The sequence below is a fragment of the Lycium barbarum genome, chromosome 2 (genome assembly GCF_019175385.1).
Source record: "Lycium barbarum isolate Lr01 chromosome 2, ASM1917538v2, whole genome shotgun sequence".
NCBI lineage: Eukaryota > Viridiplantae > Streptophyta > Magnoliopsida > Solanales > Solanaceae > Lycium > Lycium barbarum.
The window spans coordinates 56910355-56935268 of record NC_083338.1 but is presented as its reverse complement, the minus strand read 5'-3'; the positions used below and the strand labels follow the sequence as shown (position 1 = coordinate 56935268).

Sequence of the window (24914 nt, the reverse complement as noted above, 5' to 3'; positions counted from 1 at the left end):
GACCCGGGCCAGGTTCTGTTATCGTGCATATTTCTCTGCATTGTTCACCGCGTCCCTCGGCGTACGGGCCGGGATCTGTATGTCTGTATGATCTGTGTATGGGGATGGCGGCCAGGATGGCATATGATCTGATTTGATTCTGTCTGTCCACCGCGTCCCGTACTAAGAGGGTCGGGTTCTGTTACCGCGCCCCCAGACAGGGCCGGGATCTGTATGAATATATGCGTGTGCCATCTGTATTTATAAAGCACACGCCTTTGTATGATTTTGTATGACTCTGTGCTACTCTGCATGCATAATTCTGTCCGTCATACTACTGTCTGTCCGTCTGTGTTACGACTATTTCTGTATGTCCGTATGGCTTCTGCTTCTGTATGTCCGTATGGATTCAGATTCTGCTCGTCTGTCCGTATTATGATTCCGTCTGTCTGTCCGAACTATAATTCTGTTCATTTGTGTGTAACACGATTCTGTATGTCTGTCTGGATCATAACTCTGTCCGTTAGTTTGACTTATGATTTTGCCCGTTATATTTCTGTGACTCTAGTTCGGACTATGTTTATATCTGTTACGTTTCTGCTTTACATACTCGGTACATTTTCCGTACTGACCCCCGTTCTTCGGGGGCTGCGCTACATGCCCGCAGGTACAGACGCACCAGGTGATACGCCGCCCGCGTAGGTTTCCGACTCTGGTTTTTGAAGAGCTCCTTTGACTTGGAGCATATCTTTTGGTATATATCTTCTGTCTTCTGTGTACTCCGTATGTTTGTATATTCTGGGTACGGCGGGGCCCTGTCCCGTCATATGACTCTGTATGTCTGTAGAGGCCTGTAGATAGATGTGTGGGTTACGGGTTTCGTCTGTATGTTAGCCTTATCGGCCTACTTGTAAATATTTGTATGTTCAGGTATATATGTATATATATACGTATGTTACGCGCGTGCCGTACTTGTATCGGCCTACTTCTGTACTTCTGTTTTGAAACACAAAAAAAAAAAAAATCTGTATGGTTCGAATTCGATCAGGTAGGTACGTATGGGTACCCAGTTAGGGTACCAGTCGCGGCCCACGGGGTTTGGGTCGTGACAAAAGTGGTATCAGAGCGGTTAGTCCTCGGTATGTCTACAGGCCGTGTCTAGTAGAGTCTTGTTTATCGATGTGTTGTGCACCACATCTATAAACAGGAAGCTACAAGGCATTTAGGATGTTACCCTTCTTTGGATTCTTAGATCGTGCGATAAAGCGGTATGATTAGGATGATTCTCCCTTGCGAATTGCTGTACCTACAGCGAGGCTCCAAAGAGCAGAAGTGTCGGTATTTGGGGGAAATGTATCTGACCCACTCCTTGCAGGTGATTGCAGGTTGGTGAAGAATGAAGAGGACGGCTTCCGACGATGAGGATGGGGGTGCTAAGAAGGCCCCCAGGCTGTCACCGGGGCCGAGCAGGCAGGGCCCCAGTTACTCGATCGAGACGGGTCCTTCGGAGGATTCCCCGGAGGATAGCTACGATACGGATCCGTCGGAGGACCCATCTACGACTCCTCCAGAGTCTCCGAACCCTGGAGCAGAGGATCCCGTGGAGGATGGCTACGATACAGATATCTCGGAGGATTTGGCGATGACCCCTCCGGAGCTTCTTACCTCCGAGGAGGAGGATAGTCATGAGGCAGGCCCTTCGGAGCATTCTTCTGGGATGACGCAGGAGGAGATTTTCAAGTATGCACCAGCTCTTATTATTAGGGAGAACCTTGATAGCCCGGCCACCTCGGAGAGTGCTATGGATTTCTCCTGTTCTTGGCCTGGGTCACCAGTGGGCCGGGATTTGTCTGATCGTCCATACCCCTCCGATTCGGATGCGAGTGATAATGGAGACCGCATAGGTAGGGAGCAGGCAGACGTGGATGATAGTGGACATACCTCTCACGGCAGCTCCCCAGGTCAGACTCGCTATTGATTATTTATAAGTGTATGAGTTTTTAGAACTTCCTATGTGTGTATGATATTTGTAAGACGTTGTTCTATGAAGACGACGGAAATTTAAAGGAATTAGAGATCTAGTGACCCTTCAAGACAAGGGTGACTAAATGTCCCCACCGTCAGAGTGATTTTGGAAATCCTGGATGGAAGTAAACAGGAAAGTGCCTCCGATGCCATTTGAGTGGGGCACGTGTGGTAAGTGTCGACGGCGTTATAATTCTTATTTGAAGTTATCAGCCCCGTGTGGCTGCGATACGACATGATATGATATGTATGTGAGTATATCTGTGTTAGCCCTGTGCGGCATGGCTGGTATTTCTGGTGTACAGGTTCCAGATAGTAAGAAATATAGAGGAAACTCTGCCCAAATTTTTCCAGGGATATGGAGGTAAACATGTAGATTAAGTACAAAAAGGTCCCGCGACTTGTCAGACTTTAGTTCCTTCTGTCGGTGGCCGAAGAACACCTTGCGGTGACATTTTATCAGATTCCACCGATTATTTGGAGGCGGAATTCGTGTGACGAAGACTTAAATCCGTGGGTTATCTGTAATCATATGTATATGTGTATGAAAGTGAATGTTTAAGATTCAGAAAGGCGACATGGTAGTGGTACGACTTAGCCGGGGGTGGGACCCGCTACAAAAATTTTCCGAAAATTTGCGAAGACCCCGATTTGCTCTAAAATTACGTGACAAAGGTCGTGCGGGGTGATCGACGAAATTATATCTGCCCTAACGCGTCGAAATGCATGAAAGTTTCGGAGTTAAGCGTGCTCAGGCCAGAGCAATTCTGGGATGGGTGACCCCCTGGGAAGTAATGCAAAGTTTTGCACAAGTGTAGGTATGACTGATATAAATGAAAGTTTGGGGTAATCTAAAGGAAAAGAGAATGTATGGAGTAATTAGTGGCTTTACAAACACCACACAGTCCGATGTGGTACCACTCGGAAAATTTAGCGAATCTGGATAACAGTCAGCGACGACCCGAATGTTGTCAGGGGATAGAAAACGCCCAATTACATCGTAAGTTAGTCTGGTATGACGATAGTTGTTAAAGGAAAAAGAGTATGGATAGTAGGGTAAGAGAGAGATAAGTAAAGCGAGTAAGCAGAATCTTTGAAAGAGTCGATAAGCGACACCCAAGACGATTTGTATGATTGACTCCGAATACGTTTCTGTCTGACATATCTCTGTACGATTAACTCCGATTACGAATCTGTCTGACACACCTCTGTATTTCTGACTCCGGACATAAATCCGTCTGGTGTGCCTCTGTACGTCTAATTGTGATCACGCATCTGTCTGATACATCTCCGCATGTCTGATTCTAAGTGCGACTCTGTATGATACATTTCTGTAAGCCTGATTCCGATTTCGAAATCCGTCCGATACCTATTTATACATCTGACTCTGATCTCAGATCTGTCTGACATACTTCCGTATCTCTTCTTTTGATTATGAATCCACCCGCCAGAGTTTAGCATGTCTGCTTCCGATTACGAATCCGTCCGATATGCCTCAACGCGTCCGGTTCCAGTCCTGAATCTGTTGGTAAGAAGTGTCTGGTATGAAGTGGGATTATATTGATGCGGTAGGGGTCTCAGGACTGTAACAAGGAATAGTATGGACTATGACGTCTGGAAAGCGTTCGTCTGTTACAAGAATATAGCTTATGGTTCGACAATTACGTGGGGTACGAGAAAATATATTACGAAGGCATTTGAATCAGTGATGTGAAAAATTACCCCATGATGTTGGTAAAGAAGCCATGTCGGAAAGTCAGTAAAGGACGACTATAAAGGGAACCCTCCCGAAGTAGTATGACGCCCCATAAGGTCAATTTAACATTCGAGGACGAATGTTTTTAAAGGGGGGGAGGATGTTACATCCGACATTTTCGCTTATTAAAAAAAATTCAAGATAAATTGACTTGTGATGAATAAGGCCACAATTGGGCCTTACTTGGTATGCATGTGTAGGTTATGAATTCAATGGGGTGGAATTACGAAAGGTGGCCAAGGGCAAAATTGGAATTTTGGAAACTTGTTCCATGAATTACCATATGTAACCAACCATTTTGGGCTCAAAAAAAATAAGTGAAGTGAGGCCCAATTTTAAGAGGCCCATTCGGCCAAGACCAACCCAAGGCCCATGGAATTAGTTAATTTCCATGTGCTAAATATATATCATCCATATCCTTAAGAACATTCAAGAAAAAAATCAAAGAGAAAGAGTAGAGAGCAAGATAGAGCATTTCGGGTTTGGAGAGAAAAAAAAGAAAGAAAAGAAAGAAAATTTTTTGGAGCCAATCCTTTGGTTTAAAAAGTTCATCTCTTGAGAGATTATTGCTAAGCACAAGATTCTCTACAAGTTGATATAAAGATTGTGGCAAGAAAACAATTTCATCTTCCAAGTGTAGAACTTGAAGAAAGGTAAGGATTTCATGCTTTTGTTGTGTTAAAAATGATGTATGTATGTTGTAGTATGTGTGAATGAATGAAAAATATGGAAATTTGGTGTGTTGGAATTTGGGGTGTGTGGCCGAAATACATATATGTATATTGCATGTCTATGGTGACTTGAAACTATGTTGAAATCTAGTTGTAGTGTGGTAGGAATTGTATTAGAAATGAAAGTTGAATGAATTAAGGAAAGTTGAGAATTTTGAGGTGTGGCCGTGTGGTGTGTGTTGGTGTTGGAAGGTGAATTGAATCTTGTTAGCATGTTAATTGTGTTGTTATGGAAGATTGGTTATTAAGTTGTTGAAAGTTAGGAAGGGATTGGAAAAGTGGTGACTTGATGGAAAGTTGAATGTTTGTGAATTTTATGAATATCTTATGAATATTATGTGAACATGTTATGGATTCCTCCGATGTGTGTCGTAATGATTTTGATGGATAATGGATATGAAAATAATAAGTTTTGGTTGGAAATGTAAGCTTGAAACGAAAGATGATTCGTCGTGTCGAAAGGTGGCTAATAATGCCATAGCGTATGATTTAGTGTTTATTGATGTTTGTTGTTTTTTGGATGTCTCCTCTGGGTTGTTTTGTTGCTAAATTGAGCCGAGCTAAGTCTCGGGGATGTCGTATATACAGAGGAAATGCTGCCAAAATTTCGGTAGGCAATTATGTGTAAAGTTAGAGTATTGAAAGAATGGAACTAACCAAATGGTAAACTTGACCATTTCCAGATTTTGGACGAAATTTGGATTGACGCCAAGCGAGCATAAGGCGCCATCAAGGTATGTGAAGCACTTCTCTACGTTCCTAGGCATGTTCTGGATGTGGTAGGCTCGGCCGCGAGCCTTAAGTCCGACTCCGTTCCCTGGAATTCGAGACGGAAAACCGCTCCAATTCCTTCAATTCAATTGAACCTATTTTCTTACAAATTGCCCTTAAAGTGAGATTTTGCACAAAATTTCCCCAAACGGAGTCGGAACACTTCCGATTGAGTATGGGTGACCTCATAAGGTCAACTATCAATAATTTACGTATGTAGCCTCGGGTTGGTCCGAGGTGGGCCCACAAGGCCCGATACTTCCGGTACGATTTTAAAATACATCTGTTTTGGTCCGATTTTCTCCAAAAACTTCTGAACTATTATTTTATGTATATTATGGCTATTTTTGTGTAATTTATACATTATGATCTCTGAACATCTGAGAATCCCATTCTGGTAATAATCTGTCGTGCCTTCCCAACTAGGATATAGGCGCGTGCTATGCATACTATCTGGATATTCTGATTTTGGCTCGCCGTTTGGCACCCTTCAGTTTGATTGAGTCTGTATGTTGAGTCTGTAGGTAGGTGGTTTCTCATTTATCGGTTCGTGTCTGTCTCAATGCATTCTTTCACTGCGACCCGGGCCAGGTTCTGTTATCGTGCATATTTCTCTGCATTGTTCACCGCGTCCCTCGGCGTACGGGCCGGGATCTGTATGTCTGTATGATCTGTGTATGGGGATGGCGGCCAGGATGGCATATGATCTGATTTGATTCTGTCTGTCCACCGCGTCCCGTACTAAGAGGGCCGGGTTCTGTTACCGCGCCCCCAGACAGGGCCGGGATCTGTATGAATATATGCGTGTGCCATCTGTATTTATAAAGCACACGCCTTTGTATGATTTTGTATGACTCTGTGCTACTCTGCATGCATAATTCTGTCCGTCATACTACTGTCTGTCCGTCTGTGTTACGACTATTTCTGTATGTCCGTATGGCTTCTGCTTCTGTATGTCCGTATGGATTCAGATTCTGCTCGTCTGTCCGTATTATGATTCCGTCTGTCTGTCCGAACTATAATTCTGTTCATTTGTGTGTAACACGATTCTGTATGTCTGTCTGGATCATAACTCTGTCCGTTAGTTTGACTTATGATTTTGCCCGTTATATTTCTGTGACTCTAGTTCGGACTATGTTTATATCTGTTACGTTTCTGCTTTACATACTCGGTACATTTTCCGTACTGACCCCCGTTCTTCGGGGGCTGCGCTACATGCCCGCAGGTACAGACGCACCAGGTGATACGCCGCCCGCGTAGGTTTCCGACTTTGGTTTTTGAAGAGCTCCTTTGACTTGGAGCATATCTTTTGGTATATATCTTCTGTCTTCTGTGTACTCCGTATGTTTGTATATTCTGGGTACGGCGGGGCCCTGTCCCGTCATATGACTCTGTATGTCTGTAGAGGCCTGTAGATAGATGTGTGGGTTACGGGTTTCGTCTGTATGTTAGCCTTATCGGCCTACTTGTAAATATTTGTATGTTCAGGTATATATGTATATATATATACGTATGTTACGCGCGTGCCGTACTTGTATCGGCCTACTTCTGTACTTCTGTTTTGAAACACAAAAAAAAAAAAAATCTGTATGGTTCGAATTCGATCAGGTAGGTACGTATGGGTACCCAGTTAGGGTACCAGTCGCGGCCCACGGGGTTTGGGTCGTGACACTTATGAATGTCCCCTTCGGGAATTAGACATCGTTATGAAATCGTTCAACTTATGGATGCCCCTTCGGGCTTAAGAAGTCAAGGAACTCAGGACATCCTACATCTAGGAGTGGATTCATTATGGATATCATTACGCTTCGTGCTTTTCATAGATCATGCCAAAAAGAAGGAAATGATAGCCTTAACATACCTGGATAATCTCCTTCTCAATTCACAATAAAGCTTAACATAATCTCTTGCGTCTACAACAAGTGAAATGATACCATCATCAACAAACAGTGTCGCAACTATCATATCTTACTAATATTATAACCTTCGGAAAATCGGGCAGCACCTCCCCTATTTATACTATATCCCAAATACCAATAAGGGTCATCAAACAGCCCAACAACAACAACAACAATCCACAATAGCAATAACTACAATATAATCCAATATAACCCTTTTTGATTATTTTAAGAATCATATCGAGCGGCAAGGTCGTTTAACGAATAACAAACATCATCCAAACCCAACTCTCCTCTCATAATTTAGTCCGCACCCTGCATAACAATATGCATATATTTACCATATCATATTTATCTCAAAATATCATTAAATGTATTCCAAAACAATCCATACTCCTACGCCTCATCCTTTACTTTATATCTGTAGATTTCATATATTTTCTTCTCCATTTTTCCAACTAACACATGAATATTCCCAATAATCGTAGGGACAATATATTCAGGTTATAGTCCACAATTTACAACGATTACAAGTCATATTTAAATATTCAAAACAGCCCTTACAAAGCAGTGGCCTAACTTAACTTATTTCGATGTAGTCTTGCAGTGTTTAGCCTCAAACAACACTATCAGCATCAATTTAAGCTAACACACGACCAAAGGGGTGTTATACATACCTTAAGCAGTGTATACAACCCAATAATCATGGCTACATCAGTTTCAGTTTACCCCCAATCGCTAGACAACACCATAGGTTTGCTACTCTTGTAGTCTTTAACTTTCTTGATGGAAGATTGGGTTGTTTTTACTTGATTTAAGGTGAAATTTTGTGGGTGGAGGTTGGGGAAATATTCTAGAGGTGTTTGGATGAAAAATAAGGGGTAAAACCCTCTTTTTTAAGCTTCTAGAGTCAGTTCCGGTACTGTAGCACCCGGTTACTGTTGCAACGCGGCAACTGTAGCATGGCGGTTACTGTAGCACGCGTTTCTGCTCTGTCAGCCTAACTTGAAACGTCCATAATTCTCTACTCCAATGTCGTATCAACGAGAGTTTTGTTTCTTTGGAAACTAGACTCGACGAACTTCATTTTAGACCTTTTAAACACCTTAAAACTCCTAATATACTAGGAGATATACCCCTCCAAATTTGACTAAAATTCTGCCCAAAATTCTGCCAACTTTCTCCAAATTTTCAATAAACTTAGTTTCTTTGATTTTCTTGGTCCCGGAATCTTCTGAAACTCTCCATACATGATATTTATCATTAATCATACTTGATAATAGTCATGTCCTTTGGTTCCAAGGTTGTCCTTCCCGGTTACGACTTACAAGATCGTAATTCATCCTTTACTCATACAATATACTTAACAATGATTCGTTCCTCATAATCCAAAGTTGTTTTGCTTAGCCATAGCTCGATATACTTACGTTCAAATTTAATAAATGCTTCTTCGAAAGTACGGGGTGTAACAGATAACTTGTGACAACGGGCCTCAGTTCGTTGGGAAAAAGGTGACTGAATTCTTTGAGGGGTTGAAAATGAAAGGATAACATCCACCCCCTATCATCCAAATGCTAATGGTCAGGCCAAATCAACTAAGATGATGTGGGTGATATAAAGTTTGAAACAAAAAAGGTTAGAATCAGCTAAAGGTAAATGGAGGGAGGTACTACTCGAAGTTTTGTGGGCACAGAACAACAACGAAATCTAGCATCGATGAAACTCCATGTTCATTAGTGTATGGTGTTGAAGAATTGATACCAGTTGAAATAGGCGAACCAAGTTTATGATTCAGTCACTCAAATAAAGAAAATAACAATAAACCAATGTCAGTTAAGTTGGATTTGATAGAGGAACATCAGGAATTGGCTTTGATTTGGATGGTAGCTCAAAAATAAAGAATGGAAAAGTACTTTAACCGACGTACAAATTTTAGACACTTTCAAGCCGGAGATTTGGTTCTCTAGAAGGTTGCCCTTAGCACCAGAGACCCAAATGCTGGAAAGTTAGGTTCGTACTAGGAAAGGACTTATCTGTTACAAATATAAAGGGTTCATACCAATTAGAAAAGAGGACGGAACCCAGATACACTATAAGTGGAACATCATCAACTTAAATTTGTATTACAACTGAGGTATGGATGTTTGCTTCTTAGTTTCATAATTATTTAATCATGCACTAGTGATATTTACAGGAAAGAAAGATGACTTCAAAGAATCATTTACAAAAACTGAAAACACATGTGTATACGGTAAAAACCGGATATGCGTTAAATCGGTGAGACCCGGAACCGAGGGAAGATTGGGACAAGAACGTGGATGAATACTTTCGTTCTGAACCGGAGGAACGCCCGGACCAAGGCCAAGGTAGGGCATCATTTGGTCCGGTTTCCTTCATGGCCGAGTTGGTCATTGCCGTTGGTCCGTTTGGTCGTGGCCGTTAGTCCGTTTATTCATGGCCGTTGGTCCGGGAGATCTGTTGCTCTATTGTCACGCGTCGATAACGTCCTGCCACGCTCAACTGCCAATCGTACGGGTGTCAGACCGTACAGCCAACCTAACCCAACCTAATCCAAGTCAGAGTTTTCTTTATTTTTTTAGTTTTCTCTTATTGTATGGAGCCCATGAGGAAACACTATAAATAAGGGCCATTGCCCACTTTTAAGAGGTTGGCTCCTTAACATCAAGAACATTCTTTTGTACTAGAAATACATACCAATCTCTCTCATTATAGTGTCCAATCCGAATTCATTGTGTTCATCTCTATTACATTTCTTCAATCAAGCAACACACATATATTAGTGAACATACAAGTCTATAGCAAACCACCAATTATTAGTTGCTTCTTCATAATACATTCATATATTTCTTTTCTCTATCAAAATGATTCAAGGCATAACCACATATCCTATACCTCACCCACAAATTTAATTGATTATCCAAATTCGGGGTAAACAGTTTGGCGCCCACCGTGGGGCTAGGATAATAGTGGTCTTTTTATCTTTATCTCTACCTTACCCATCAAAATTGAAAAAATCTTCTGTTCGTCACTAAAAAAACGGACTAAATGGCTGACAGTGGGCAATCTGGCCACGTCAACAACAACCAGATCATGGCCGAAAACGAAGGTAGCGGTCCACGAGGATTGCCAAACCCCGATGATCCTAACCCCGTTAATTCGAGGGAGGGCCTCAACCATAAAAACACCGTGGACCAGCAGAATGCCGCCCAACCGGCTACCGACCCTTTAAATACACACAATTCGATTACTTTGTCCCGGACTCAGGGCCGGAAATTACCGGAAGCCCCAAATGATAATATTGACTTACATTTAATTTTTTAAATGTTACGAGAACAGAGAGCGGCAATTGCCGAACACGGAATCGCAATAGCCCGGTTACAAAACGGAGGGGATAAAATGACCTCGGAGAAGGCAAAGGGTGTTGCTGAACCCAGAAGAGATGAAGCACGGATGGTTGAGAGCGATGGGTCCGGAGCTGGGTCCTCTACCGAGGTTCTGAGAATGCTTGAAACTTTAGCAAAACGGGTAGACTCAACCGAGAAGAGGGTGGAGACATACAACTCTCGGGTAGAGTAAATCTCGGGGGCTCCGCCTTTACTGAAAGGGCCAGATTCGAAAAGGTACATCCAAAGGCCTTTTCCTCCGAGTGCAGCTCCAAAACTAATCCCGAAGAGGTTCAAGATGCCGGATATCCAGAAATATGACGGCACAACGGACCCACACGAACATGTGACCTCATACACATGCGCTATAAAAGGCAATGATATGGAGGAGGATGAAATTGAATCGGTGTTGCTGAAGAAATTCAGGGAAACTTTGCCAAAGGGGGCACTGACATGGTACGACCATCTGCCCGAGCATTCGATCACTTCATTCGAAATGCTCGTCGATGCCTTCATAAAAGCTCACGCCGGTGCCAAAAAGGTGCAGGCCCGTAAGACAGAAATTTTCCGTATAACCCAGAGAGATGATGAGTTACTGCGTGAATTTGTCAACCGATTCCAAAGGGAACGAATGGAGCTCCCCCCCGGTTCCAGAAGAATGGGCTGCACAAGCTTTCACAAAGGGGCTCAATGTTCAGAGCTCAACGGGTTCGTTCAAATTAAAGGAAAGCTTGTTGGAGTACGAGGCTGTGACATGGGCTGATGTCCATAACCGATACGAGTCAAAAATTCGGGTGGAGGATGATCAATTCGAACTTCCCTCGGGGCGATAAATGTGAACAAAAGTTTTGAGAGACCAAGGAAAGGTTACGAAACGAAGGCTGAGTCGTCGAGGGAAAGGTATCGGCCATACTCCCATCCGGAGAAGCCAAGGTTTAGGTCGGAGAAATCAAGGGTTAGCCCAAGCCATTTCTCCGGTCGGGGTAGTAGACGGGTAGAGCGCCCGACGAACAGTCGGGGTCTCTCATTCAGGAGCGATGCCGGAAGCTCTGCTGGCAACAAGGATTTACCAAAAATATCAGAGTACAACTTCAACGTCAGTACCTCGGGCCTCGTCTCGGCCATTGGCCGTGTCCCGGATGTAAGATGGCCAAGACCTCTAAGGTCGGATCGAGGCCAACGGGACCCGAGCATGGTGTGTGAATACCATAGAACCCATGGTCACATAACCGAGGATTGTCGCCAGCTGAGAGAGGAGGTATCCCGGTTATTGAAGAATGGTCATCTCCGAGAATTGCTGAGTGAACGAGCCAAAATTCACTACAAGGAAAGGGAGGCTCATCGAAGGGCCGAGCCAGTAGAACCCCAACATGTAATCAACATGATAGTTGGGGGCGCTGATGCCCCTCGAGGGCCGGTGATGAAACGGGCCAAGGTTTCTGTTGCTCGTGAAAAGCGCAGCCGGGATTATTTACCCGAGGGTTCTATCTCTTTCAGCAACGAGGATGCATAAGGCATCATTCAACCACACAATGATGCATTTGTAATTTCCATTCTTATCTTTAAAACTCAGATTAAACGTATTTTGATTGACCCAGGTAGCTCAGCCAACATCATCAGGTGGAGAGTGGTCGAACAGTTAAGGCTACTCGACCAGGTCATGCCAGTAGCCCAGGTCCTCAGCGGGTTCAACATGGCGAGCGAAACCACAAAGGGGGAGATATCGTTTCCGGTTAACATCAATGGCACTATCCAGCAAACGGTGTTCTATGTGATCGAAGGGGACATGAAGTATAACGCATTACTGGGCAGACCCTGGATACATAGCATGAGGGCCGTGCCATCGACATTGTATCAGTTGCTGAAATTCCCAACACCGGAGGGGATAATAACCATCCGAGGCAAATAGCCCGCTATAAGGGAGATGTTCGCGGTCGAGGAAACGACACCTCAGCCCGAAAAATCGCTTCAAAGGGAGAAGGACTCAACCAGGGAAACAGACACCGAATAGCAATCACATCACACAGGGTTGGACCCGGGGTGCAAAGAGGATGACTTCGGTGTGCCCAGATCATTCGTCATGCCGGATGACTCGGACGCAACCAAGTCAACAGTAGAGGAGCTGGAGCATATCATCTTGTTCGAATATCTACCGGACAGAAAGGTATACCTGGGCACGAGGTTAACCCCGGAGCTCAGGAACAAGTTAATTGAATTTCTTCGAGCTAACGCAGATTGCTTCGCATGGTCCCATATAGATATGACAGGTATATCACCGGAAGTAGCAACTCACAAGCTCAGTTTAGACGGGAAGTTTCCCCCGGTGAAGCAGAAGAGAAGGCCCATGGCCGAAGCAAAACACGCCTTCGTAAAAGACAAGGTGACAAAGCTTTTAAAAATAGGTTCTATCCGGGAGGTAAAGTACCCGGACTGGCTAGCTAACGTGATAGTGGTGCCCAAGAAAGGTAATAAATTTCGAATGTGTGTTGATTACAAGGATTTAAATAAATCATGCCCGAAGGATTCATTCCCGTTGCCTCACATCGATAGAATGATCGATGCGACGGCCGGGCATGATATGTTAAGTTTTCTTGATGCTTACTCCGGGTATAACCAGATTCGGATGCACCCGGAGGATCAAGAGAAAACATCCTTCATCACCCGATATGGGACTTACTGTTATAATGTCATGCCTTTTAGACTAAAAAATGCCGGTGCAACTTACCAACGCCTAGTTAATGAGATGTTCAAAGAACAAATAGGGAAAACAATAGAAGTTTATATTGATGACATGGTGGTCAAGTCCCTGGAAACAGAGGACCATTTAAAACATTTGTAGGAAACCTTCGACGTGCTCCGCAAGTATAACATGAAGCTCAACCTAGAAATATTTTCCTTCGGGGTAAGGTCCGGCAAGTTTCTGGGTTGCATGGTGTCAAACCGGGGGATCGAAATCAACCCGGACAAGATCAAGGCCATCGAGGATATCGAGGTGGTGAATAACGTCAAAGGAGTACAGAGGCTCACCGGAAGGATAGCGGCGTTGAGTCGTTTCATATCGAGGTCCTCGGACAAGAGTCATCGTTTCTTCTCCTTACTAAGGAAAAAGAACGACTTCGTTTGGACACCGGAGTGCCAAAGAGCTTTACAAGAATTGAAGAGATACTTGTCCAGCCCCCCGCTGTTGCACACACCAAAGGTGGATGAGCCGTTTTTTCTCTACCTTGCTGTCTCCGAGGTGGCGGTAAGTGGCGTTCTGGTCCGAGAAGAATCAGGTACGCAATTCCCTATCTATTACGTAAGTAGAACTTTGGGGATGCGGAGACGCGTTATCCCCACTTGGAAAAATTGGCATTGGCACTTGTAAGTGCTTCTAGAAAGCTCAAGTCCTACTTTCAATGCCATCCAATATGTGTAGTAACTACTTACTCCTTGAAAAACATCATGCATAAACCGGAATTATCGGGTAGACTAACTAAGTGGGCCGTCGAAATTAGCGGGTATGATATCGAGTACAAACCTCGAACGGCCATCAAGTCCCAGATCCTGGCCGATTTTGTGGCGGATTTCACCCCGGCTATGGTCCCCGAGGTTGAGAAAGAGCTTCTGCTAACCTTAAGGAAAGCCTCGGGTATTTGGTCGCTGCATACGGACGGAGCCTCGAACCTCAAAGGTTCAGGGATAGGAATCGTCCTTAAAACCCCGGATGGGGACGCCGTTCGACAGTCTATTAAAACCGCTAAATTGACTAACAATGAAGTCGAGTATGAGGCTATGATTGCAGGTTTGGAATTGGCCCGAAGTATGGGGGCCGAGATAATCGAGGCAAAGTGTGATTTGCTCTTGGTCGTCAACCAGGTGAACGACGTCTTCGAGGTCAAGGACGAACGGATGCAGAGGTATCTTGAAACAATTCAAGTGATACTACATTGGTTTAAAGAATGGACCATGCAGCATATACCGAGGGAGCAGAACAGTGAAGCCGATGCATTGGCAAATTTGGGATCCTCGGTCGAAGGGGAAGAAATCAACCCCGGGACTACGGTGTACTTGTTGAACACGACTATAGAAAATGGGCATGTGAAAATAAACACAATGGGTTTAATTTGGGATTGGCGAAACAAGTACATCGACTACTTGCGTGATGGAAAGCTCCCGAATGACCCAAAAGAATCACGATCACTAAGGACCAAAGTTGCGCGTTTCTGCTTGGTAGACTGCCAATTGTATCTACTATCTTTCTTCGGCCCCCTGGCTAAGTGTTTGGGTCCCGGAGAGACGGAGTATGTGTTGAGAGAGGTGCACGAAGGAACCTGCGGAAACCACTCCGGTGCTGAAGCTCTGGTCCGAAAGATCATCAGGGCCGGTTATTACTGGAATCGGATGGACGAAGACTCGAAAAATTTTGTCCGAAAATGCGACGGGTGTCAGAGACATGCTCCGATGATTCACCAGCCCGGGGAGTTGCTGCATTCGGTGATTTCACCTTGGCCTTTCATGAAGTGGGGAATGGACATTGTCCGCCTATTACCATGGGCACCAGGTAAAGCCCGTTTCATTCTGTTTATGACTGATTATTTCTCTAAGTGGGTTGAAGCGCAGGCCTTTGAAAAAATTAGAGAGAAGGAAGTCATTTACTTCATATGGGACCACATCATCTGTCGCTTTGGCATCCCTGTCGAGATAACCTGTGATAACGGACCCCAGTTCATAGGTGGCAAAGTCAACGATTTCCTCGAGGGGTTGAAGATTAAGAAAATTGTATCAACCCTGTATCACCCGTGTGCAAACGGACAAGCGGAATCCACGAACAAGACAATAATACAAAATCTGAGGAAAAGACTTGAAGCGTCCAAGCATCACTGGAGGGAAATATTACCAGAGGTATTATGGGAGTACAAAACCACATCAAAATCAAGTACGGGAGAAACTTCTTTCTCGTTGGTCTTCGGAGCTGAAGCCCTTATTCCCGTAAAAGTTAGTGAACCCACTCTCCGGTTCAGCTATACTACCGAGGAGTCAAACGAGGAGGCCATGGCCGTAAAACTCGACCTCACGGATGAACTTCGCGAAAACGCGTTAGTCCGTATTGCAGCCCAGAAACAAAGAATGGAAAGGTACTACAATCGAAGAGCCAATTTCCGATATTTCCAAGTAGGGGACTTGGTGCTTCGAAAAGTTACCTTGAACACCAAAAATTCCAACGAAGGGAAACTAGGTCCAAACTGGGAAGGTCCGTATAAGATAACCGGGATCACGGGCAAAGGATCGTATCAGTTGGAGTCCATGGACGGCCAACGGTTGCGCAACAATTGGAACGTGGCTCGTTTGAAAAGATACTACTGTTAAGGTATGGACTCCCCATGTTTTCTATTTAACCTTTCTCTTTTGCAGAAAAACCGAGAGTCGGATAGAGTTAGAATTTAGGCCTGAAAACTCGTGTTGCACTTTTTTCCTTAGTGCAGTTTTGTCCCAAAACGGGTTTTCCGACAAGGTTTTTAATGAGGTAACAAGTACAACATGTTACTCAACGAAGACGGACGCCCGAAAACTCGGGATCACACCCAACGAGTGGGGACTTAATAGCACTCACCCGATCTTGCAGCTCGGATAAGAGCTAGGGGACTATCACACCCACTCCGAAGTTTACCCCGGTTAGCTGAAACCGAAGGCCTCCCTCAACAAAAAAAAACCGGACCTTCAATGTTAGGTTCCGATGTAAGGACCAAACGATCAAAACGAATCGTGTCCACATAACATTTGCTATGGCAAAACCATGAACCGGAGTTTCTGCATTAGGTTCCAATTTAAGGACCAAATGATCAGAATGAATCGTGTCCATTTAGTATTTGCTATGGCAAAAGCAGAAGGGAAAAAATCGTTCTCATGTACACAAACACTTGCAATGCAAAAATTATCGAAAGTTTGGATAAACGATATCTCAGATGTCTTCCTATTATTCACCCCGGTGATAACCGCCGTATTCCGGCACTATTTCATTCATACACCCTATACCGGGCACTACGGTCGAAATTCGACGAAGGCAACAAGGTCATAGCGAACCGAGCCAAAGTCATTAATCCCACGAATAGGGACTTTTACATCAAAATCTAGCTAAGGCTGAGATTCGGGTGTCCAAATAATACCGGCCCTAAAAGATAAAAATAGCCAAAAAATTCCGGCCCTAAAAATGCCCATCGTGATTCGGAAACGTCCGAATTCACAAAGCATAAAATAAGTCCCATGGGCAAAACCTCAATAAAATTCTCGGACAAAATGTGCCGGATGAAGTAAGAAGCCGATATTCAGGCATAGTCAGAAATAACGACTATTTAAACGTACCGACAATTCGGGCGAAAGTCATAACAAACAATAATTCAAAGAAAAGAGTCAAGAAAAACACATGTTCTATTTATACAGAGGATTTTACATCAGAGACCCCTACGAAGGCAAAAAAAAAGTAAAAAGCTAAGTACAGGCCCTAAATCTATTCGGAATGGCTGGAGCCGGAGTGTTCAGACACTGTCCGCTCGGAGTCATCAGAGTCATCCCCGAGGGCACCCTTAGCCTCTTCCTCGATTCTTCTATCCTCGAGAATAAGGGCCGGAAGATCCGTAAAGCCATGCTCAGCTTGCTCAAGGGTGATCCTCCGAGACTTCCATTTTTGGTACTCAGCAGCAATAGTGGCATGAGCCTCGGCGGCCTCCACGCTCTTCAGAGCTTCCTCCAAATCAGCCTCGGCCTGGGCTAACTTTGCCGCCACAACATCCCGAGCCTCTCCGAGGACATCTTGCATGCGGATGGCCGACTCGAGCTCGGCCTTAAGGGTGTCATTAGCATCGGCCGTCTCCTTAAGCTCAGTTTTCAGATCATCGCATATCTGGGCCCTCTGCTCCGCCTTCTCCTCGAAAACCCTCACGCGCTTTTTATCCCGGGAACTCTTAGATTCGAGCAGCCGATTCCTCTCGGCCAAGCTCGTAGCATCAGACTTCACCGAATCCAGCTCCCCCCTGGAGTTGAGAAAGGGTGGTTTCGAGCTCATCGAGTCTCGAGGAAAATTGAGCATTATCCCGGCTAAGGCCGATCTTGTCTACTTCGAGAGTCTGGTAGTACTCGACCATCTCGGCCAGCTCTCCCTTCAATCGACGGTTTTTAGCCTTTGTTGCATCGAGCTCGGGTTAGAGGTTGGAGAGAGCAACTGCTCAGCTCAACTCATCCTCCTTCACCCGCAGAAGGTGCTGAAATATTTTTGTCTCCCGACCTTGGGCATCCAGTTGGCCCTTAAGATCGTTCACCTCTTGCTGAGCACGGATGAAAGTCTCGTTGACAAGCACCACACTCTGCAAATGAAGCAAGTTAAAAACTTGAGCAAACAAGGCTAAAACTCTCGGTGGAATTCTGCAAAGAAGGCTGATAAACTTACCCGGTTACCCGCATGCATACCCTTGTTAATGAGGCACTGCCAAGGGACCCCGTTCATCTTCCGCTTGTCTGCGTCCGAGACCAGGGGCTTGAGATAGCTGGCCACTCCCACCGGGCGAGAAAGAAAGCTGCAATCCTCGGAAACGGTGATCACAGCCGATCTTGTCCTCCTCGGCTCCACACTTGGTGCCGGGAAGGTGCGGACTAAGCTGTCCCTAGCACCGGACTCGGTGGTCCGACTAGCCACCCTCGTGGCCCGGGGAATCGGGAGATGACCGAATCCAGCAGCTTCGCCGGTTGCGGAGGAGTATCCGAGAACATGTCTTCGAATTCATCCGATCTCGAGGGCTGAATTGGGGAACTCGGAAGGACTTCAGCAGCTTTAGTAAAAGCAGGGATCTCCGAAGATGCAGCAGGCTCGGGCTCGGGCACCGGATGAACATCGAGGGGGACTTCGGTCTCCACGACCGGTTCGGTCCTTTGACCGGCTTCGGCAGCAACTGCCTCCCTAGATCTTCTTTGTCCTTTGTAGGGGGGTCTCCTCGGAAGAAGCGTCGCCTGAAATATCGATGAATTCAATCAACCTTAGAGGAGTTGGGAAATGAATTTCTTCCTCACCTGAGTATAATACGGGAGCCGAGGCTCCTTCCCCGGCTGAAGGAAGGGGTGAAACAGTGACGACCCCTTCCGGAATGGGGGCCACGGAAGGGGCCTAACTGATCCTCCGAACGAGGATCTCGGGCTCGGCTTCGTCCCTTAAGGTCCTAACGACGCTCCTCGCCTGTTTCTTTGGTTTCTGCCCTTTGTCCAAGGGCATTTGTCTTTTGGCAGTAGCAGCCGCAAGGATACAAGATGCACCTGCTGAATCGAACTCGGGGGCCGACGTTGTGGGTTCGGCTACCGTCTCCGGTCTGGGATCCACCGAGCCCTTGGGCAAACCTGAAAATCGAAGACGCAATGAATACGGATAGTAGAAGATGCAGTGAACACGGGTAGAAGCAAAATATTACCGTGATTCTGGGCGACCCATCAGCCGCGTGACAGGTGGCCCCACGTCCGGTCGTCATGGACATACTGGCTAAGGAGTGCAGTGACCCATTCGTTCAGATTCTGGACGACCGGAGGAATCCATCCATTGGCTAATATAAATAAAAAAAGCGGAGAGAAAGTGGGATCAAAGTTTGACAAAAGATACAAAAGCAATTACTTAGAGTTCAGGCTTATGCTTGTTGTTCCACGTTTCCGGAAAAGGCGTGTAATTGTCCGGAATGATGTCCGAGGTCCTCACCCGGACATATCGCTCCAACCAGCCCCTGTCTCTATCTTCGTCCATTTTCGAGAAGAATGGATTCCGGCTACGCTTAGCGAGTTTTATTACGCCACCCCGGAACAACCTCGGGGAATACAAGCGTATCAAGTGGGCCAGTGTGAGCTCCTTCCCAGCATTGTTGGCCAACAATCGGAGGCATGCCACGACCCTCCAAACGATCGGACCAATCTGTGCCAAGGTTACGTCATAGGTCCGGCACATGTCCAAGATGACCGGATCGACCGGAGGGTCGAGCTTGAGAGTGAAAGGGTAAGTATACACATATAAAAAACCTCTCCAGTGGTCAGTGACTGATTCACATGGCCCGGGGGCAAAAATTTGAACCGAACGGGTGTCCCACCCGCAATCAGCTCAGACTAAATCGAGCTTTTCCTCAGTAATGGACGAGGGATATCGCCTCATATCAAACCCCCTATCGGATACCGAAGAAGGTCTTTAGACCTCAAGATCTTTGTTGAAGTTACGCTTGGTCAGTATAATATCCGAGGCAGTGGGCTCGAAGGTGCTCTTTGCTTTAATTGGAGATGCAGGGTCGGTTCCTTGAGATGAAACCGAGAGAATATCATAGGAAGTGGTTTCAGACATTTGAAAAATATTAAAGGAGGAAGTTGAGTGGATTCAGAAAGGAAGTTAAAAAAGAGTAGGGGAACAGACGGTTCAAGAAATGACAGAGTGAGAAGAGGCAACACTCAAGCAAGAGAAGCTAGTAAAGATGGTGGCAAAGTTGCTTCCTTTCACATGGTATAAGCAGTAAATCAGCAACAAACTTGATATGGAGGATAAATTAGATATGGTGAAGATGAAGAAATGCAGCGAAGAGTGAAGATGAACAGAGACGAATCATAAAAATATTTGAATGAAGAGGTGAAGAGCCTTATATAGGCATGGGCATGGAACGGTTACCGACGCCGGCCAACTAGGGGCAGCCACGTGTCCCATAATTAATGGGGAATGACCTGAAGCGACGTGCATTACGGCGGTTGTCAGAGTTGACCATCCGGAATAAGACACGTGGCCGAAGAAAATGGGACGTGACGCAACTGTTCCCGCCAAAAATAAAAAGATAACAACGGGCAAATGGAGTCATCGGTTTCTTGATTCATCCACTACCCGTTACTCCGATAAATCTACGATCCGGGAAGTGTGGGGACTATCTGTATACGGTAAAAACCGGATATGCGTTAAATCGGTGAGACCCGGAACCGAGGGAAGATTGGGACAAGAACGTGCATGAAGACTTTCATTCCGAACCGAAGGAACGCCCGGACCGAGGCCAAGGTAGGGCATCATTTGGTCCGGTTTCCTTCATGGCCGAGTTGGTCATTGCCGTTGGTCCGTTTGGTCGTGGCCGTTAGTCCTTTTATTCGTGGTCGTTGGTCCGAGAGATCCGTTGCGCGATTGCCACGCATCGATAACGTCCTGCCACGCTCAACTGCCAATCGTATGGGTGTCAGACCGTACGGCCAACCTAACCCAACCTAATCCAAGTCAGAGTTTTCTTTATTTTTTAGTTTTCTCTTATTGTATGGAGCCCATTAGGCAACACTATAAATAAGGGTCATTGCCCACTTTTAAGAGGTTGGCTCCTTAACATCAAGAACATTCTTTTGTACTAGAAATACATACCAATCTCTCTCATTATCGTGTCCAATCCGAATTCATTGTGTTCATCTCTATTACATTTCTTCAATCAAGCAACACAAATATATTAGTGAACATACAAGTCTATAGCAAACCACCAATTATTAGTTGTTTCTTCATAATACATTCATATATTTCTTTTCTCTATCAAAAGGATTCAAGGCATAACCACATATCCTATACCTCACCCACAAATTTAATTGATTATCCAAATTCGGGGTAAATAATATGCTGCACTCTTTTTTCCTTAGATCTATTTTTATCCCAAATGGATTTTTTCGGCGAGATTTTTAATGAGGCAACAACGTAAAGCGTGTTACTTTAAATGAACGGAAGAAGGATTCAGTGTTCGAGACAAACACTGGGGATTGTGGATAAAGACTAAAAAGGTTTAAAATAGTGTTTGAGTCTTCATACTTCACACTCAAAACACTCACGGGAATACCCTCCAGTGACGAAGTAAGATGGAAGTTATGAAGGCATGATAAAGAATTCAAGCAAGGATCATTAAAAAAAGTGAAAAAGGTGCAAAATTAATGGAGACTGCCAAGTCATTGACACCGAGTCCAAAAATAAAACTCGAAGCATTGGGGTTGCCAGCAGAAGAGTGGAGAAGAAGCAGTTAAGCTGAGATAATTTTTATGTAATATTACTGGCCAAGCCACATATAGTGTTACATCCGGTACTTTTGTAAGTTGGATTTGTCATAAGTTAACCGACATAAGCTCGAAGGACAAGACTATTTTGAGATTATAAGTGTTTATGTAATGCTTAACAAGTGATAAGTAAGTGTCGTGAAGATTAGAGGTTAATTAAATTCGGGCTATGGTTCGAACAGCTTGTACCGGAGAATTTTGGTCATATTCAAGTTTCAAAATAAAGAGATCAATGTATAAAAGGATGAGGTCCCGAAATAATTGATTAATTAACAAGTGTGCCGACGGTGAATCGAAATAATATTTGATGCATGTATAAAGAAGCTATGGACTAGAGTTCTACCACATGATTATGATAATGAGTATATGAGGTGTGTTAAAAGCGGTTGATATTTAAGTAAATTTGGAACAAGTAATTAATTATCATATTATGGTGGGAGACAAAATGGATAAGTGGAAGCCCACGTGGCATCATGATATATATAGAAATATCTGACTATCGTTAGGTATAGATTTAGTTAGTGGACACGTTTTTGGAAAAAGAATGCTTTATAACTATGAAGCGTTAAATGTGTGGACCCACTTCAACCTCTCCATATATATATATAATCCTATCACTTCATTATGGAGGGGGAGAAATAGGGTCAGATTTTTCACAACAATCCAATAAATTCGCAAAATTAAACGGACCAAGTAGTAGGATAAAATGAGTGGAGCGAATACACATCTATAGAAACATATTTTGGGCTGGTCATGAAACTATTTTTACAAAGGGAATCAACACCTAATTTGATCATAATCAGTTCAAGTGGTGGTATATATGTATAAACCAGATCCTTCATTTTTGGTTAGTTTAAAAACGGCACCAACAGAAGCTAAATGATAGCAAATCGGAGATTTCGTCGAAGTGAAGTAAGGTGGAAGAAAATAAGTTCTTGGCATATAAGGTAAGAATTATTCTCTCCTATATATATTTAAATTCATTCAGGTGATAGCTAAAGTGTGAGGTGAGAAATACGAAATTAATAGCGGGGAATCGTATAATTTGTTGTTGTTATAGTGTAGACGGTCTTGGACCATGTTATTATTGAGTTATTGATGGAATAATCTTGCAAATGGATAGTAGTTGATGTTGTTGCTGTGTTGTTACTGTATGCTACATGTTTATGAAGAATGAAAGGGTATAAGTATCGATACGAAGCGTATATAGAACTGTTTTGGTGTATAATCATGTGTCTTAATGGATTGACTTTAGAAAGGAGTAAATTGAAGTCCTTGTTTTTGTTGTTGGTTGCCGATTGTGTGGTAGTTAAGATAAAATGAAGGAGGTGCTGCCCGTTTCATTTTAGAATCGAATTATCATTTGATATACGTGATATACAACAACAACAACAACCCAGTGAAATCCCACATCGTAGGGTCTGGGGAGGGTAGAGTGTACGCAGACCTGACTCCTACCAAGGTAGGATGGCTATTTCCGAAAGACCCCCGGCTCAATAAAAGCATAAAAAGAAGTCAGATACGGTTAGATAAGGTTAAGAGATTCGGATAAGAGATTTAAAGCGATATGAAAATGAAATAATGCAAGCGACACAGATAATACAGGATAATCAGAGCACAGAAAATAACCGATAATAGCAGAAATCAGAGCAGATGACACAGGATAACCAAAGCACAGGAAATAACACATAATAACAGATAATAGCAGAAATCGGAGCACAAGAAATTATATTGCAATAATGCGACTACTAATAAGAACGGATAACGAGACATAAGTGATATACAAGCGTTATCTAAATTCATATATGCATTCCCTTGTTATAGGATTGGCGTAAGCATTATGAAGAGTTCATTGTTGGTTCATATTGGCGACTTGAGGTATGTAATGGCTATCATTTTTTTTCTTGGCATGATCCGTAGACGGTAAGTGCTTGTTGAATCTTAAAGAAAGAGAACTATTGTTTAGAGATGTCATAGAGGTGTAACGCTTCTAGATGTGGTATTGTATCTTCCGAGGGACTTCTATCCGCTCCTTGGTTCATTTTTAGTACAAGAGTTAGAAGTAGACATGTCGTCATCTTCATATATTTCAGCTTATACCTGATATACAACATGATAGACATATAATTTCTTTAGCCTGGCCACTTGGTCAGTGAGACATTTTATTTAGCCTAGCCACTTGGTCAGTGAGAGAGTATTGCCTGGCCGACGGGTCAGTGAGACAGTATTGCCTGGCCGACGGGTCAGTGAGACAGATTTTCCTGACTGACAGGTCAGTGAGATTTTACAGTTGCCTGGCCACTTGGTCAGTGAGATATATGATATTATTATATTGTATTTCATATGAGACGGTTCAGGTGAGATATTCAGGGCATTCTTTGGCCTCCATATTATTATGTTCTTAGTTCAGTTTCAATTTCAGTTATTTGTTGCCTTACATACTCGGTACATTATTTCGTACTAACGTCCCTTTTGCCGGGGGCGCTGTATTCATGCTTGCAGGTACAGATAGATAGACTGGCAGACCTCCCCAGTAGGTAGAACTTGATATCAGCTGATTGGTGAGCTCCATTTCTTCGGAGTTGTCAGGTCTTTTGGAGTCTTTCTTTTGTGGTTACAAATTGGATGGGTTGACCGGGGCCCTGTCCCGACCATAATATAGTTATGCTTTCTCTAGAAGCTTGTAGACGAGTCATGTATATAGTTTGTCAGTGTGATAGCCTTGCCAGCTTATATATGTCTATTTTGGTATTGTTCACTTTGTACGATCATAGAAGCCTTATCAGCTTGCTCAGTTGTATATATATGTTTTGGGTGTGTGTGACCAGTTCAGATGAGGTATCCAGTGTTTATGTATATCCAAATTGTGGCCTTGCCGGCTTGTGGGTATTTTCTGTGTGCAGATAGGCCCTATCAGCCTAAGTTGAGGGTTCCCCCTCTAGAGTTGCAGATTTAGAATGGTTCGCTCGGACGAGTGTGGCACTGGGTGCCTGTCGCGCTTCTCCATATTTTGGGCGTGACATGTCGACAGCACAGCTTAGTTTCCATTGCTTTTAGTTTGCATTTTATGTAAGTCCACAAGCTATGAATTAAAAAGATTACATTCATCCTCATCCATTTTGTCACGACCCGACTAGGGGGCCATGATGGGTGCCCGGAGCGGACTACCGAGCACCACTCATTATGCTAGTCATCATACTCATCCTGGACACATATAATCTCGAAGGCAACACATGCATATATATAAGCCCTCACGTCCAAAAAAATGATATACAAAATATAATGTAGTCATCGTGGGACA

At 44.1% G+C, this 24914-nt stretch overlaps 1 long non-coding RNA gene across 1 annotated transcript; it reads left to right on the top strand.

The window, feature by feature from the left end:
• Window positions 1-22256: 22256 nt before the first annotated feature.
• On the top strand, window positions 22257-24686 carry LOC132620356 (uncharacterized). Its single transcript, XR_009574814.1, has 3 exons — window positions 22257-22560; window positions 23438-23491; window positions 24116-24686. It is a non-coding gene; the product is annotated as an uncharacterized LOC132620356 (long non-coding RNA).
• Window positions 24687-24914: the final 228 nt, after the last annotated feature.